General features: G+C 33.6%; 1 pseudogene across 1 annotated transcript; it reads right to left on the bottom strand.

Moving 5' to 3' along the window:
- Positions 1–4954: 4954 nt before the first annotated feature.
- LOC143603364 (autophagy-related protein 9-like) lies at positions 4955–11728 on the bottom strand (annotated as a pseudogene). Its single transcript, XR_013148044.1, has 10 exons — positions 10980–11728; positions 9904–10224; positions 9132–9351; positions 7995–8174; positions 7686–7909; positions 7461–7474; positions 7033–7109; positions 6751–6821; positions 6526–6636; positions 4955–5910 (listed from the first exon to the last, which is right to left on the bottom strand). The product of XR_013148044.1 is annotated as an autophagy-related protein 9-like (transcript).
- Between the last annotated feature and the right edge of the window lie 174 nt (positions 11729–11902).

Raw genomic sequence — 11902 nt, 5'->3', positions numbered from 1 at the left:
CACGCAGCTAGTTATATTTTAATGGAGGGGATTCAGAATAGATTGATAGACTTAAAATATTACAAAAAAACAACTATATCTTAAAAAGAATTTGGGACAATGGAATATGATTATCGTTAAGGGATTGTATATAACCGAGATAGTGAGAACTTGGATGGTCTCTAGTATATGGAAGTTGAAAAGCCTACTAAATACATAGGATTTTAAATATAATATTCAAAGTTTAAACCTAACCCGGTTCTAGCGGTTCTATAACTGGAACCGCTGGTTCTAACCGAAACCGAACCAGAAACTGTTTTCACCTAAATTTAAGAACCGGAACTAGACCCGTAATGCGGTTCGGATCTTACGCTCAGGTCCCAATTATGCGGTTTTAGCGGTTCGGAACCGCGAATTGGTTACCTAATATTTTGGATGGTTTCTATAAATTATTCACTAAAATCTAGAGATAAAGACTATATAGGGGATGGATTGTGATTTGTGAATGCTTTAAGAAAAGATAAAAATGATAAATATCTAAGTAACATTATTTTACTTAGGAAGGGAAAGGTGTCCATCTTAAGTACCGCAAGTTTTAACAATAATACACCGTCATTATCTAGACTCTAAACTATTTCTAAACGCCTTAAACCAAATGCAATCCTCCTCTCTAATATCTTAAAACCATTTTTCTAAAAATAACTAATTAATATTGATTGATGATTGAGTATAATAGGTTGAGAGCTCACAAACAACTAGAACTTCCGACTCAAACACCTATATTTTATCAACTACTACTAATCCAATTTGGGTACCCCAATTGTTGTTAGATAGGCGGCGATGTTCTCTCATTCGGGTACCATACCCACATGCTCTTATAGGAGAAAAATGGTAGGGGTAAATATCAAAGTAACACTATTTTACTTAAAAGGAAAAAAATGGTTACCCCGTCACTAATCAACCTAACTCGTTCGTGGAACTAAACCTTTCAGTAGTATATTTTAATTTAATTATAGTAGTTAGTCATCTTGTTACTTAACCTTTAAATTATTACAGTTATAAATAATTATTGTCATACTTCCTTCACATAAAATGTAATCGTTTTTAGACACTGTATAATAAACTATAACAAAAAGTGATGTCATGATGATGACGACTTCGTTTTTTGACCATTAAGTATCATTAATTGTCTACTAGTAGAAGGACCAAGTATGAATTAATTATTAATTAAGTAATTAATAAAATAACATAAATCAAGATTTGATTTGATAATGTAAGTGCGGTGACGTGAAAGCTTACGTTGTTTGATTACATAACCCAACCACAAGTACCCTAACTGTGAGTGGGTATATTTATATTTAGATATATATATATTGTTATTGACCAAACATGATCAATTCTATTAGATTAATGTTTGCAGTTACCGGATTTGGTGGCTTCTCTTTTAGGTTGAAAACATATTTGTTACCGGATTTGGTGGCTTCTCTTTTAGGTTGAAAACATATTTGTTAAATAATGGTTTTAAATATCATCTTAAATCTTGATTATTTAAAACCAATTTTCTAAAAATTAAAAACCCTTAAATATCATCTTAAATATCTACCTGTTAAATCATCTTAAGCATCTACATGTTAAATCTTCTGCTGTAATTGAAACTTATTGGTGAATCCATTGAATTACTTAGGATGCAAGCAAACCAAACCACTAAGCTACTTGAGATTGGATAGCTAAAACCTTAAATCCAGCACTTTAAACGAGTTTGAGCCCACTCAGGGCATAAATCAATTAATAAACATTAAACAAGCCCATTCCCAAGCTTTTTATCGGGTAGACTAAAATTAGTTTTAGTTTTTATTATTAGAACGAATCAGTTAAATTAGTTTTAGCTTTTCATGATTCATACGAGCATGTTGTTTTCACCCGACTCATTTTAACACAAACCATTTTTTTCCCTCACTCACAAAAATCCTGGGTATGCCACTGAAATACACATATATATATATATATATATATATATATATATATATATATATATATAAGTAAATCACACATTGATAAAAGAGCTGGTTTGGCTTCAGTTTGAAATATTACATAGGTATTTGCCATTAGTCGTTTAACAATGTATTTGCTTGAGATGAGAGGATCATAACATGAAGAATGATACTTTTAGCCACATATATGATAAATATTAATGGAAGATATAGGAGGCGATATAATAACAAGAACAAAAATTACAAAAATTTATATTGAAATTAGGTTAATTTAAAGTTTTAATAGCAAAGTTTACTTGTATTAAAAAAGACATTTAATTATATTTTAACTACATCTAATATATATATAACAAAACATATTTTTATACAAAAGTTTTTTACACAACCAAAATTATAAAAAAGTAAACCCATATAAAATTTAAATTGTTTAAACCCAACAAAATACTCATTTTACTTAAGGCCCGGAAAAATTTTGCCTTCGGCCCAAAACTTTTTTTGCTTTCTCAGAGCCGGCCCTGCATTCTATGAATCAGTTACATGGATGACATTGTTTACACATACAAGGCGCGATAAACGCGTGTTTAGCACCACGTAATGCATGTAACCCAACCTTGGTAAGCGCTCAGCACCACGAAATGCACGAGTAATCAGGGTGAGTTACGCGCTTGATGCCGGTTAAGCATGTGTAATGCATGTAACGTGCATTTAGGTGCCTTTTATGCGTGTTCAGTCGTAAAGTACACGCGTACTGACTTTGCATGAGTTACGCGTTCAATTTCGGGTTACGAACATATCCTCGTCGAGTTTACTTGTGTACCCCATTATATCACGCATGTACCTAACTAGTATAAGTTATAAGGAGATTATATAAGGAATCCCAAACACTCCAAAGGTACATGCCGTGACACATATTTGTCAATAAGCCATGGACTTACTAAATTACATTTTATTTTGAAAGTCACTTATGGACCGTAAGACATAGTTTCAATTTTTAAACCCCTGGAACTTTCTAAAATTATTGTATGCTAAATACAAACAAAATCATTTAACGAGCCACACGCCCACACAGCATGGCAGCAGGCCTTCAGCCTTCTTGTTCTGATATGCACCAAGGCCCTTTTGTCATTTTCGGCCCATATACTGCAGCCCACTCTTCCTTTTGTATCTTCTTTTTCAAGTCTTAACTGTGAAACATATAAATAAGCTTGTCTTAAGGCATGTGCTATTACTGTGAACTAGGGTACAGCCGTGTTCCACACAGGTAAAAAAATATAATAAAAATAAAATATTATTATATATAATTCATAAATTCAATTATTTTATAAAATAATATTTATTTATGACTTTTTTCTATTAAGTTTTCGATATATTATGCACTATAATTTTAAGTTGAAAACAAAATCTTGGTGTTTGATTTATTTAAAACAAAACATTCATACCAATATTATTATAATAAATATTGTGTATATAAAAATGATATTTATAACAAAATGTTGTCACAGATATTAAAATTAAATTTACAAAGACTAAAGTTTTGTTGTAAAAGAAAAATAAATAAGAATATATTATATTTAAAATAAAAAGAGAAACGACGAATAATCTTAAATGTTGTGTTAAAAGGATATGAGAAGACAATGTGATACTGTGAATTATGGAAATGTTAACAATTAAAAATAATTTTGGTTTTATACTTGAAGAGGAATCACATTTATATATGTTAAGTTAAGAAATCAAACACAATTACAACTTTAGTGGAGATGGCAAGCACATTTTGTTAGAAACATAAGGTCTTATGTTTGAATCGCAAACAACCATGCCACATCTCAAGTTATTATTAGGCCACGTCAACTTAGTTTGTTTTTTAGCATTCACATTCTATTCATTTCATCAAAAATTTTGAGATTTTTACCATGTAGGAAGTGACTTAAGGTGGTGTAAGATGAGAGAGAAATCATCATCATCATCATCGTACTCAGTATATCCCACCAATAGCAAAGCTATGGTAGGGTCTGAGGAGGGTAAGATGTAGGCAGCCTTACCTCTACCCCATAGGGATAGAGAGGCTGCTTCCGGTGAAACCCCCGGCTCGATAGTAGTTTTGCATCAAGCCTTGGACATAAGGCACATAGCACTCAATCATCGGGACACCAGCTGATCGGTGCATGTACCCTTATCTTTCAGCTATCAACGCCACTACATGATGCCTGATTAACCGTCCGTCACTTTTAACGTTATTTTCACGAGATTAGTAAAATAACGTCAAAATTAGTGCAATTTCACTTTTGCCCACCCGAGGGTTCACACATGTATACATCATATGTGCGCACCGCAAGCAGGGCTATTCACTTTAACATATGTAGTATGTTATTATTAGTATTATTATTATTATTATTTTGCATTACACTTGATATGATCGATTTTCTTCATTTAACAAAGGTTCCTTTGTCTCTGCATGATAAAATACTGGAATCGGGACACCCCATCTCCTGTGACGCGATATACAACAATCGGAACGGCTTGAAGTCATTGTAAAAATCCTGTTTTCTGCCTGAGACGGAGTCCATGTAACTTGATTATAAGATGAGAGAGAAAAAATACAATAATTTTTCTGTATATTTAAAAAGTTCTTGTTTATCCTCTATAATTTAAATATTTTTTGAGAATGATTGTGTGTGGAAGGAAGAGAAAAGATAATTGTAAATGTATAAAAAAATATTGTATAATTGAAAAAAAAACGTAATGATATTTAGTAGAATTTTAGATTTAGAGACAAGAGAAGGGATGTGAATGCTCTTAGTTATGTAAGTTAGTTTTTACATAACGAACCTAACTAATTTTCGTAAAACTACGAAACCAGAGCGTAAAAATCCCCAATCATAGGTGGGAGGTATTACTATTAGCGAGCGGTTAAAAAAATAATACAAGATAATTAGCTAAATGAGAACTCTCTATTTATATAAACAAATCATCAATCGGTTGTTATCTTATTTACATCAACTAGCACCAGTCTATACACTTGAATCATCTTCCAATTCCAAACTAAAGTTTTCACCTTTAATTTCCTAACTGACTTTATATACAATAAAAGAATGTTCTAACAATTTTCCTTTCAAATATCACAATGATCAAACCCGAAAACAAGATCTCACAATGAGCTCCTACGGGTTCTTGGCGGGCTTTGAGACCGACTTTCATAGATATCATCAAAGGGGAGACTGAATTTCCCTCCTTCGAAGTCATCTATATAACGAGTCTTCGACAACTCATTTGACTTTGACCCCCTAAAGTCAACCGCTTGACCTTGTTCTTCAAAGCTTCTGTCCGAGTAACTATCATGGTAGTTGTATTCATCTCGATTGAAGTTCGGTGGCTCAAGAAAGCTCGTTTGAGGTCCTGGGCCAGCCCCTCGTTGCCCGCGGGCCCACCAGTGGCTTTTACCAGTAGGGCCCGCAGGACCCGAATCATGATGTTGTAGAACGCTTCCACGTGACGGTAGAGCCGATGTGGAAGCTTCTGGATGCCTCATGGGCCGGTCATCAAAAAAGCTTCCCCAATTCTCGTCATAACGGGCCAGGTCCTGATGTAAATCTGGTGGGTCCCACACGTTTACATCAGACTGGACCGACTCAACGTCACGTGGCCCGGTACGGTGAGAAGACGTGTAGTACCAGTCGAGAATGTACGGGTGGTGGTTGTGAACGGGATCGATGAACCATATGCAATCTCGTTGGTAAGTACTTTTTGAAACGTTTGGGCTCGTGTTTCTAGAAAAGTGGCTGGACTGGGCTGGTGGGGAGCCATTGTGGTAACTGGGCCGGGCATATGAAGCTCGGTCTTAAACCCTGTTCTAGAAACTTCTGTTCTTTGAATGTTTTGGAGTGTTGAAAGAAATTGCTTTCCATCTGTGCTTGGTTCCCATGAAGGGTAGCTTGTTTGGAAGCTGCAAGAAAAATGTAAAATCAAGATTCATAATAATGTTTTTTTTTTCCATTTTTTGTAAAGTTTTTATACTGTGAATTACTATTTTAGACATTTGATATTTTAAAAAAATCTAGAGCTTGATGTAAGGTGAACATGGATTGGTTTGGTTAGGTTGTTGGTTAGAACGGAACCTAAAATCGATGTTTTGTTTTAGATTTTCATAACTGACGGTTATTGAAAAAGATAGTTCGGTAATCATTTACGTCATGTGTTAAATAAATTATTATCATACATTTTTAAAGTATAAAAGAGAATAAACAACAACTAATATGTCATTAAGAAAAAAACAATTATAACAAAATAATCTGACATGTAACATTTTGTTTAAAAAAAACATGAAGGATGGCTTCAATTTTGGTTCTGTTAATTAAGTTATTTACTGAACCAAAAATGTAAAGGACGGTTTTTATACTGGTTTGGTTAATTCAGTTATTTATACACTAATTACCATAACTGAACCACAAAAATAAGTCATCAACTGGTTCAGTTTTTCTTCTCACTTCGATATCCAATGACACTTGAAAACTTTTATTGGATAAGGAAAATGCAAAAATTATCTGAGGCTCGAGAATACCTTAAGAACGATTTCTCCATTTTCCCTTGGGAGCTTCTATAAGTACTTGATGAGTTGTGTGGCGAAGCATACTTGCTATTACCATGTTTTTGAAAGTCAAATAAACTAAAACTGCAAAAAAAAAACAAAATGTAATTATCAAATGATTACGTTAATTGGAGATATACAAATTAAGCCGCATGAGAATAAAGTGAGAAAATAAAATAAAAAGCGGTGTCTATGAACCTGCAAACATGACCAACGCCTTCAACATCAACCGTGAAGTCCTCGATGAACTGCAAAATCTCATCAACCCGCTGCCCCATAGTTGAATTACAATATAATGATATTTTGCTTAATGCTTATTGGTAGATTTGTGAAAATAGGTATCATAAATAATTTCAAAGTGTGTCTTGGTAAGAATATAGTTATATAAAAGGTAAACAAATCCATTTTTATTTCCCATAAAATAATGAAAATTATTTTCCGAAAACAGATAATCATTTTTACATAAATTATTAAGAATACCTTTGGTACAACAAAGATAAGCAAGAATGGAGTTAAAAAGATCGAAGCCATCTCTTCCAGCAACATCTTCCGGTGTACTGCCACGTCAGCATCACAATTAAAAAAATGTGCAAAATATTATGACAAAAACGAAATCATTATAACAATCTAAATCTTTAAATAAAAAAAATGTGTACTGCCACATCAGCATCTCAATAAGAACGTGTACAACATTATGACAAAAACAAAATCATTATAGCAAACAATCAAAATCTTTAGATAAAACAAATTTTTTTTTATTTTCTTGTTTGACTCAGAATTGCAAACTTTAGCAAAAAGGGTATACCTGGAAATGTTAAATGCGTGCAGCCACGTCAGCATCGCAATAATAAAATGTGTAAAATGTCATGACAAAAAACAAATCATTATAACAACAATCTATCTTTAACACGAAATATGTGTACTGTCACATCAGCACCACAGTAAAAGAACGTACAACATATAATCATAAAAACAAAATTATGACAATGACAATCTGAATCTTCAACTAAAATGAAATATGTATACTGCCACGTCAGCACCACAATAAAAAAAATTGTGAAACATTATCAAAAATTAAATATAAAAACAATCTACATACTTAAAAATAAAATTATTATTTTTACTAAATTCACTTGTTTTTATAATTTACCTGGAAAAGAGTCTCGAACTCCACTCGAACAAATTCGGTATTTTCTTTACCGCGCCACTTTTTAGTCATATAATGTGTGTGTTGAACCGTTAACGACATTGTTCCGTGGGGATCAAGTACTAAAAGTTCATCCGACACAAGAGCCCTACCAATGGCGGTTATTGTTCCAACAACAACTCCGTACCAAAACAAATTACGCCCAAAAATCTGCAACCATAAAGATCAAGACTTTAGTCTACACGGGTTGGTTTGACTTATGAGGTCATGATAAAAACATGTGAAAAAACATTACATGGCCTTCGAGTAAGGATTCTTCAAGAAATGCGATGATGATCAAGATTGCAGCAAATCCGCCGGACACGAAAGATACAAACTTTGCAATTATTGAAAGAACTGGAGACGGGAATTGCTTTAAATAATCGGAGACGTGTGTAACGCGGCTGTTGATTTGGTGCTTGAATAAATGATCCACCTAATATGTAAAGTTTTAGAGATACACGTAAGGAGATTTCGGAAAATGGCAGGCCAGGTAACGTGTTAAAGAAGCTTGTGTCAAAATGGGTAATTTTGGTACGGGTCGGTGGTTTATGTCCAAATATTATATTTTTATTACTAGCATATCAAATATGTATGGGTATGCAAAACAAACGAAAACACCTGAAAAACCGTACCGTGGATAAACCCAGAAAAAAAAAAACCTAAATTGAAATTCGATTTTTATTTCCACAAATCTTGTTTATTCGGATAACCAAACTGCATTCAATCAGATAAACCAAATAATCACCGGTCGTGCAGGTTAAAACCACTTCGGTCAGACACAAGTCTAACAGGGATCGGTTCGGCTTTCAGTTAGGGAAAATATGCTCACAAAAGTGTATTATTTAAAAAACATTTCAAATAAAATTATTTAAGAGGTTTACGATTGAAATCTTTCAACCTGTTCGACCCATTTTTTACAAGCTAAAAGTTTTTACTAGCGATCTGAACTTCTGACATGATACAAGCATAACACAAATTCGGGGGTTTGGGTTTGGGTTTGGCCCAAACGAGTTCAGGCCAAACCCTCGAACACATTGAGCTAAAATGTATTTTAAGTAATAACTTAACTATTTGGGTGTTACTGTCAAAAATTAAAAGTTATAAGAATAAACCGGCATAGTTTAAACATAACTTGCTTAAAAAAGTAATATGTAAATTTAAAAATTATAAAGCACTAATAGGCAAAAAAAAAAATAATAATAAATAATATTGTCTCAAACAGGTCATGTTTGTGCCAACCCACAAAAACACGTGTTGCCAACCCGCGAGCACGACCCGTTTAACAGGCCTAGTTTTGACCACTTAGAGAAAAAACATGACCTAAATCGACCCGTTTTATTAAATAAAAGGCAAACATAGTTCAAATAAATAAATAAATATGGGAAATCACCTCATTGAACTCCCTGAAAATCCATTTTGAAAGATTTAACCATCTTCTAGAAGAAGCTGTACTAGGATGCTTATAAAATTGCTCTGCGTGTCTTAGAAAGAGATACACGAGCATAAAAACGACAAGGAATGGAGAGAGAAGAAGCATTGCAATCCCAACAACCGTTAGCCTTTTCTTTAATGTGGTGCGGTCAGTTACAAAGTCCTTAATACAAAAGTTTCTGCAAAGGGTTTTATAAACATTAGTACATATGACTAAATATTTTTATACAGGTCAAATGAACAAAGTTGACTCGAACCACTTTTCAATGGTGCTGATCCCATTGTTTAGCAGGGTTCTAGCGGGTCCAGTGAGCTTTTTGGTGACTGGTTCTCAAGGTTACCAAAAAAAAAAAGTGGGCCCGGTTGACCCGAAACACATTTTGGTCCGTTTTGTGTGAATAATTAGTGTGATCAAACGTGATTGTGAAAATTTACATTACTTTAAATAAAGATTTTTTATAAGTGATTAGAATGTGTAATATGTTAAAAACACTTTGGGGAAGACTTTCAACTCGTTTAACTTGTCTTTTGTTAGCTAACTTCCTTTATATTGCCCACTTTGACCCATTAAAGATAAAGAATAGCCTGAATCGACCAAACAAAAGTGGCAGGTTGAAACTTGCAATAACAGTATTTTTTTTAATTCTTTACACCACATAACAAATTAGACTTTTTCTTTGACATAAACATTAATGAGTACTTTAAAATAGATAAAAACAGAGATAACAAACCTATCAAACATGCTATGCAATATGCACCAATTCAAAGTCCATTCAAGGGCCTTGGTTAGCATTAGACAATATCGTGTACCGTCAGGATCTTTCTTGACAGTGGGACCCACACCTGGGACCCACGAAGATATTGGAAAAGCAAGCACGCCTTTGTTCAACATTCCAATCAAATAGTTTTCTTTCCTCATCAATCTCATCACAATATCATGGGCCGAAAGATCCTTAACCACACAAAGTTGATGTGTTTCTTGAATTTGAACTACTTTTTCAAGAATTGTGGCCCATGGCATGGTTTGCATCTCATTGTCAAACACACCAAGACTTGCAACAAAAAAAATATCATATCTTTGTTAAAGAATGTTAAACGTAAGCTGAAAAACTACTCACGAGCTTAGCTCAGGATTTAAAAATAGAGCTCGAACAAACCAAATCAAGCTTTTGCGTGTTACCACCCCCCCCCTTTCCACTTTTTCTCGTTTTGTTTTACTTTATTATTTATCTTTGTTAAGAGTTGACTTAAATTTTATTTACTTAATATATGTATAATTTAAGTTAGTTATCTAACAAAGATGACTATGTGTGTCATATTTGGATTCGCATATTTAATAAGTCAACCCGTTTGAAGACTATTAGTGATTTCACCCATTTTTTTCTTCTAATGCTGGGTCAATTTGGGTTGTGTTTGTAATATCTTTAAAAACGAATACATATATTGAAAACAGGTCAAACGCGTTAGAAGTCATTCAAAGTGTTTTCCAAATGCTTAAACCCTTATTAAAGCGAAGATAAAGAAGAAACAAAAAAATTATTTCCAGGTTGGATAGAGTTTAGATTTGTATTAAAAATGTATGTTTTGACCGGTTACCCAACTACTTTAAACCTCCTAAACCACTTTATTATAATAACAAATTTACATAATTATTTACCCCTACAGCAACACAATCTTATTTATACATACACTTGTTAAAAAATAAAGAGAAAAATAGTAAGTGTTAAAAGGTCGGGCCGAGTTTGTGCCTTGACCCGTTACCAAAAACACACATCCAAACAACCCATAATCTTATTAAGATATTGACGAGTATCTGTTATTGTAGAATTGGCGTATGCCTAGCGTATCCTTCAACTGCACAAAGAACCTTATAAAGCAAAATATCCAATAAACAAGCGCGATCCCCAAATAACCAAAACTAACAGCTTTAAACATGGTTAAAGGGGTCAACGGATGCTCATGAAGTGCCTCTTTCAAAAGATCACACAGTTTTATCCCCGACTCAACCGCATCCATCCCACATTTCGCCCTTCTAAGACCGTTCCAATCAACAAATATATAAAAAAGCCCGAAAAACATATCGTAAATGCCAAACTCAAAAGCTCAACAATCCACTTTATAATAATGCACCATAGACCCTTTTCACAATAGTAGCTATAAAGTCTTTCAAAGAATAAGTCCAAGTCAGCAATTGGTTCTACTTTGAAGCTTTCACCGTTTAGAAGGCCAGATGGGCTTTCGCTATTGGGACTTGGAGCCCGTTGGTAATCGGATAACTCGATTTCAGGGGTAATATCGTCATTAAACGTTGTGTAAGACGAATCACCATGTAATTTTTGCTTTAAACCGTGGAAAGTTGTGGTGCCTTTTTGCCCACCGAGCATTGCTATATAAGATTATAGTTATGCTGAAACCGGTCGTCCATCCGTTAAAGACGCTAAATTATTACACCAAAATTCTGAAAAAGATGAAAACTTTTGTAAAAGTATAATGTAACAACCGAATACCAACATTTTAAAAGTAAGATAAATAGTAGAAGGAAATAGACAACTTCTTGGATGTAAACGAACCAAATGAACACACACAAAGAATTTCTGTGTTCCCTCATTTAACTTTAACCAAACAAACGATCAAACACAAACAATTAAATAAATGGGGTTTTCTTGTTTGTGCTAGTTCGTTAATAAAATGAAATGATAGCATTCATTATCATGTTTAGTATAGGCAAAC

Source organism: Bidens hawaiensis, unplaced genomic scaffold (genome assembly GCF_021521415.1).
Source record: "Bidens hawaiensis isolate Kalapana, Puna unplaced genomic scaffold, B.hawaiensis_p1.1 tig00061425_1, whole genome shotgun sequence".
In the NCBI taxonomy this organism is placed as follows: Eukaryota; Viridiplantae; Streptophyta; class Magnoliopsida; order Asterales; family Asteraceae; genus Bidens; species Bidens hawaiensis.
Note: the sequence above shows the minus strand (reverse complement) of the source record. Positions and strands in the feature narration are given on the sequence as shown.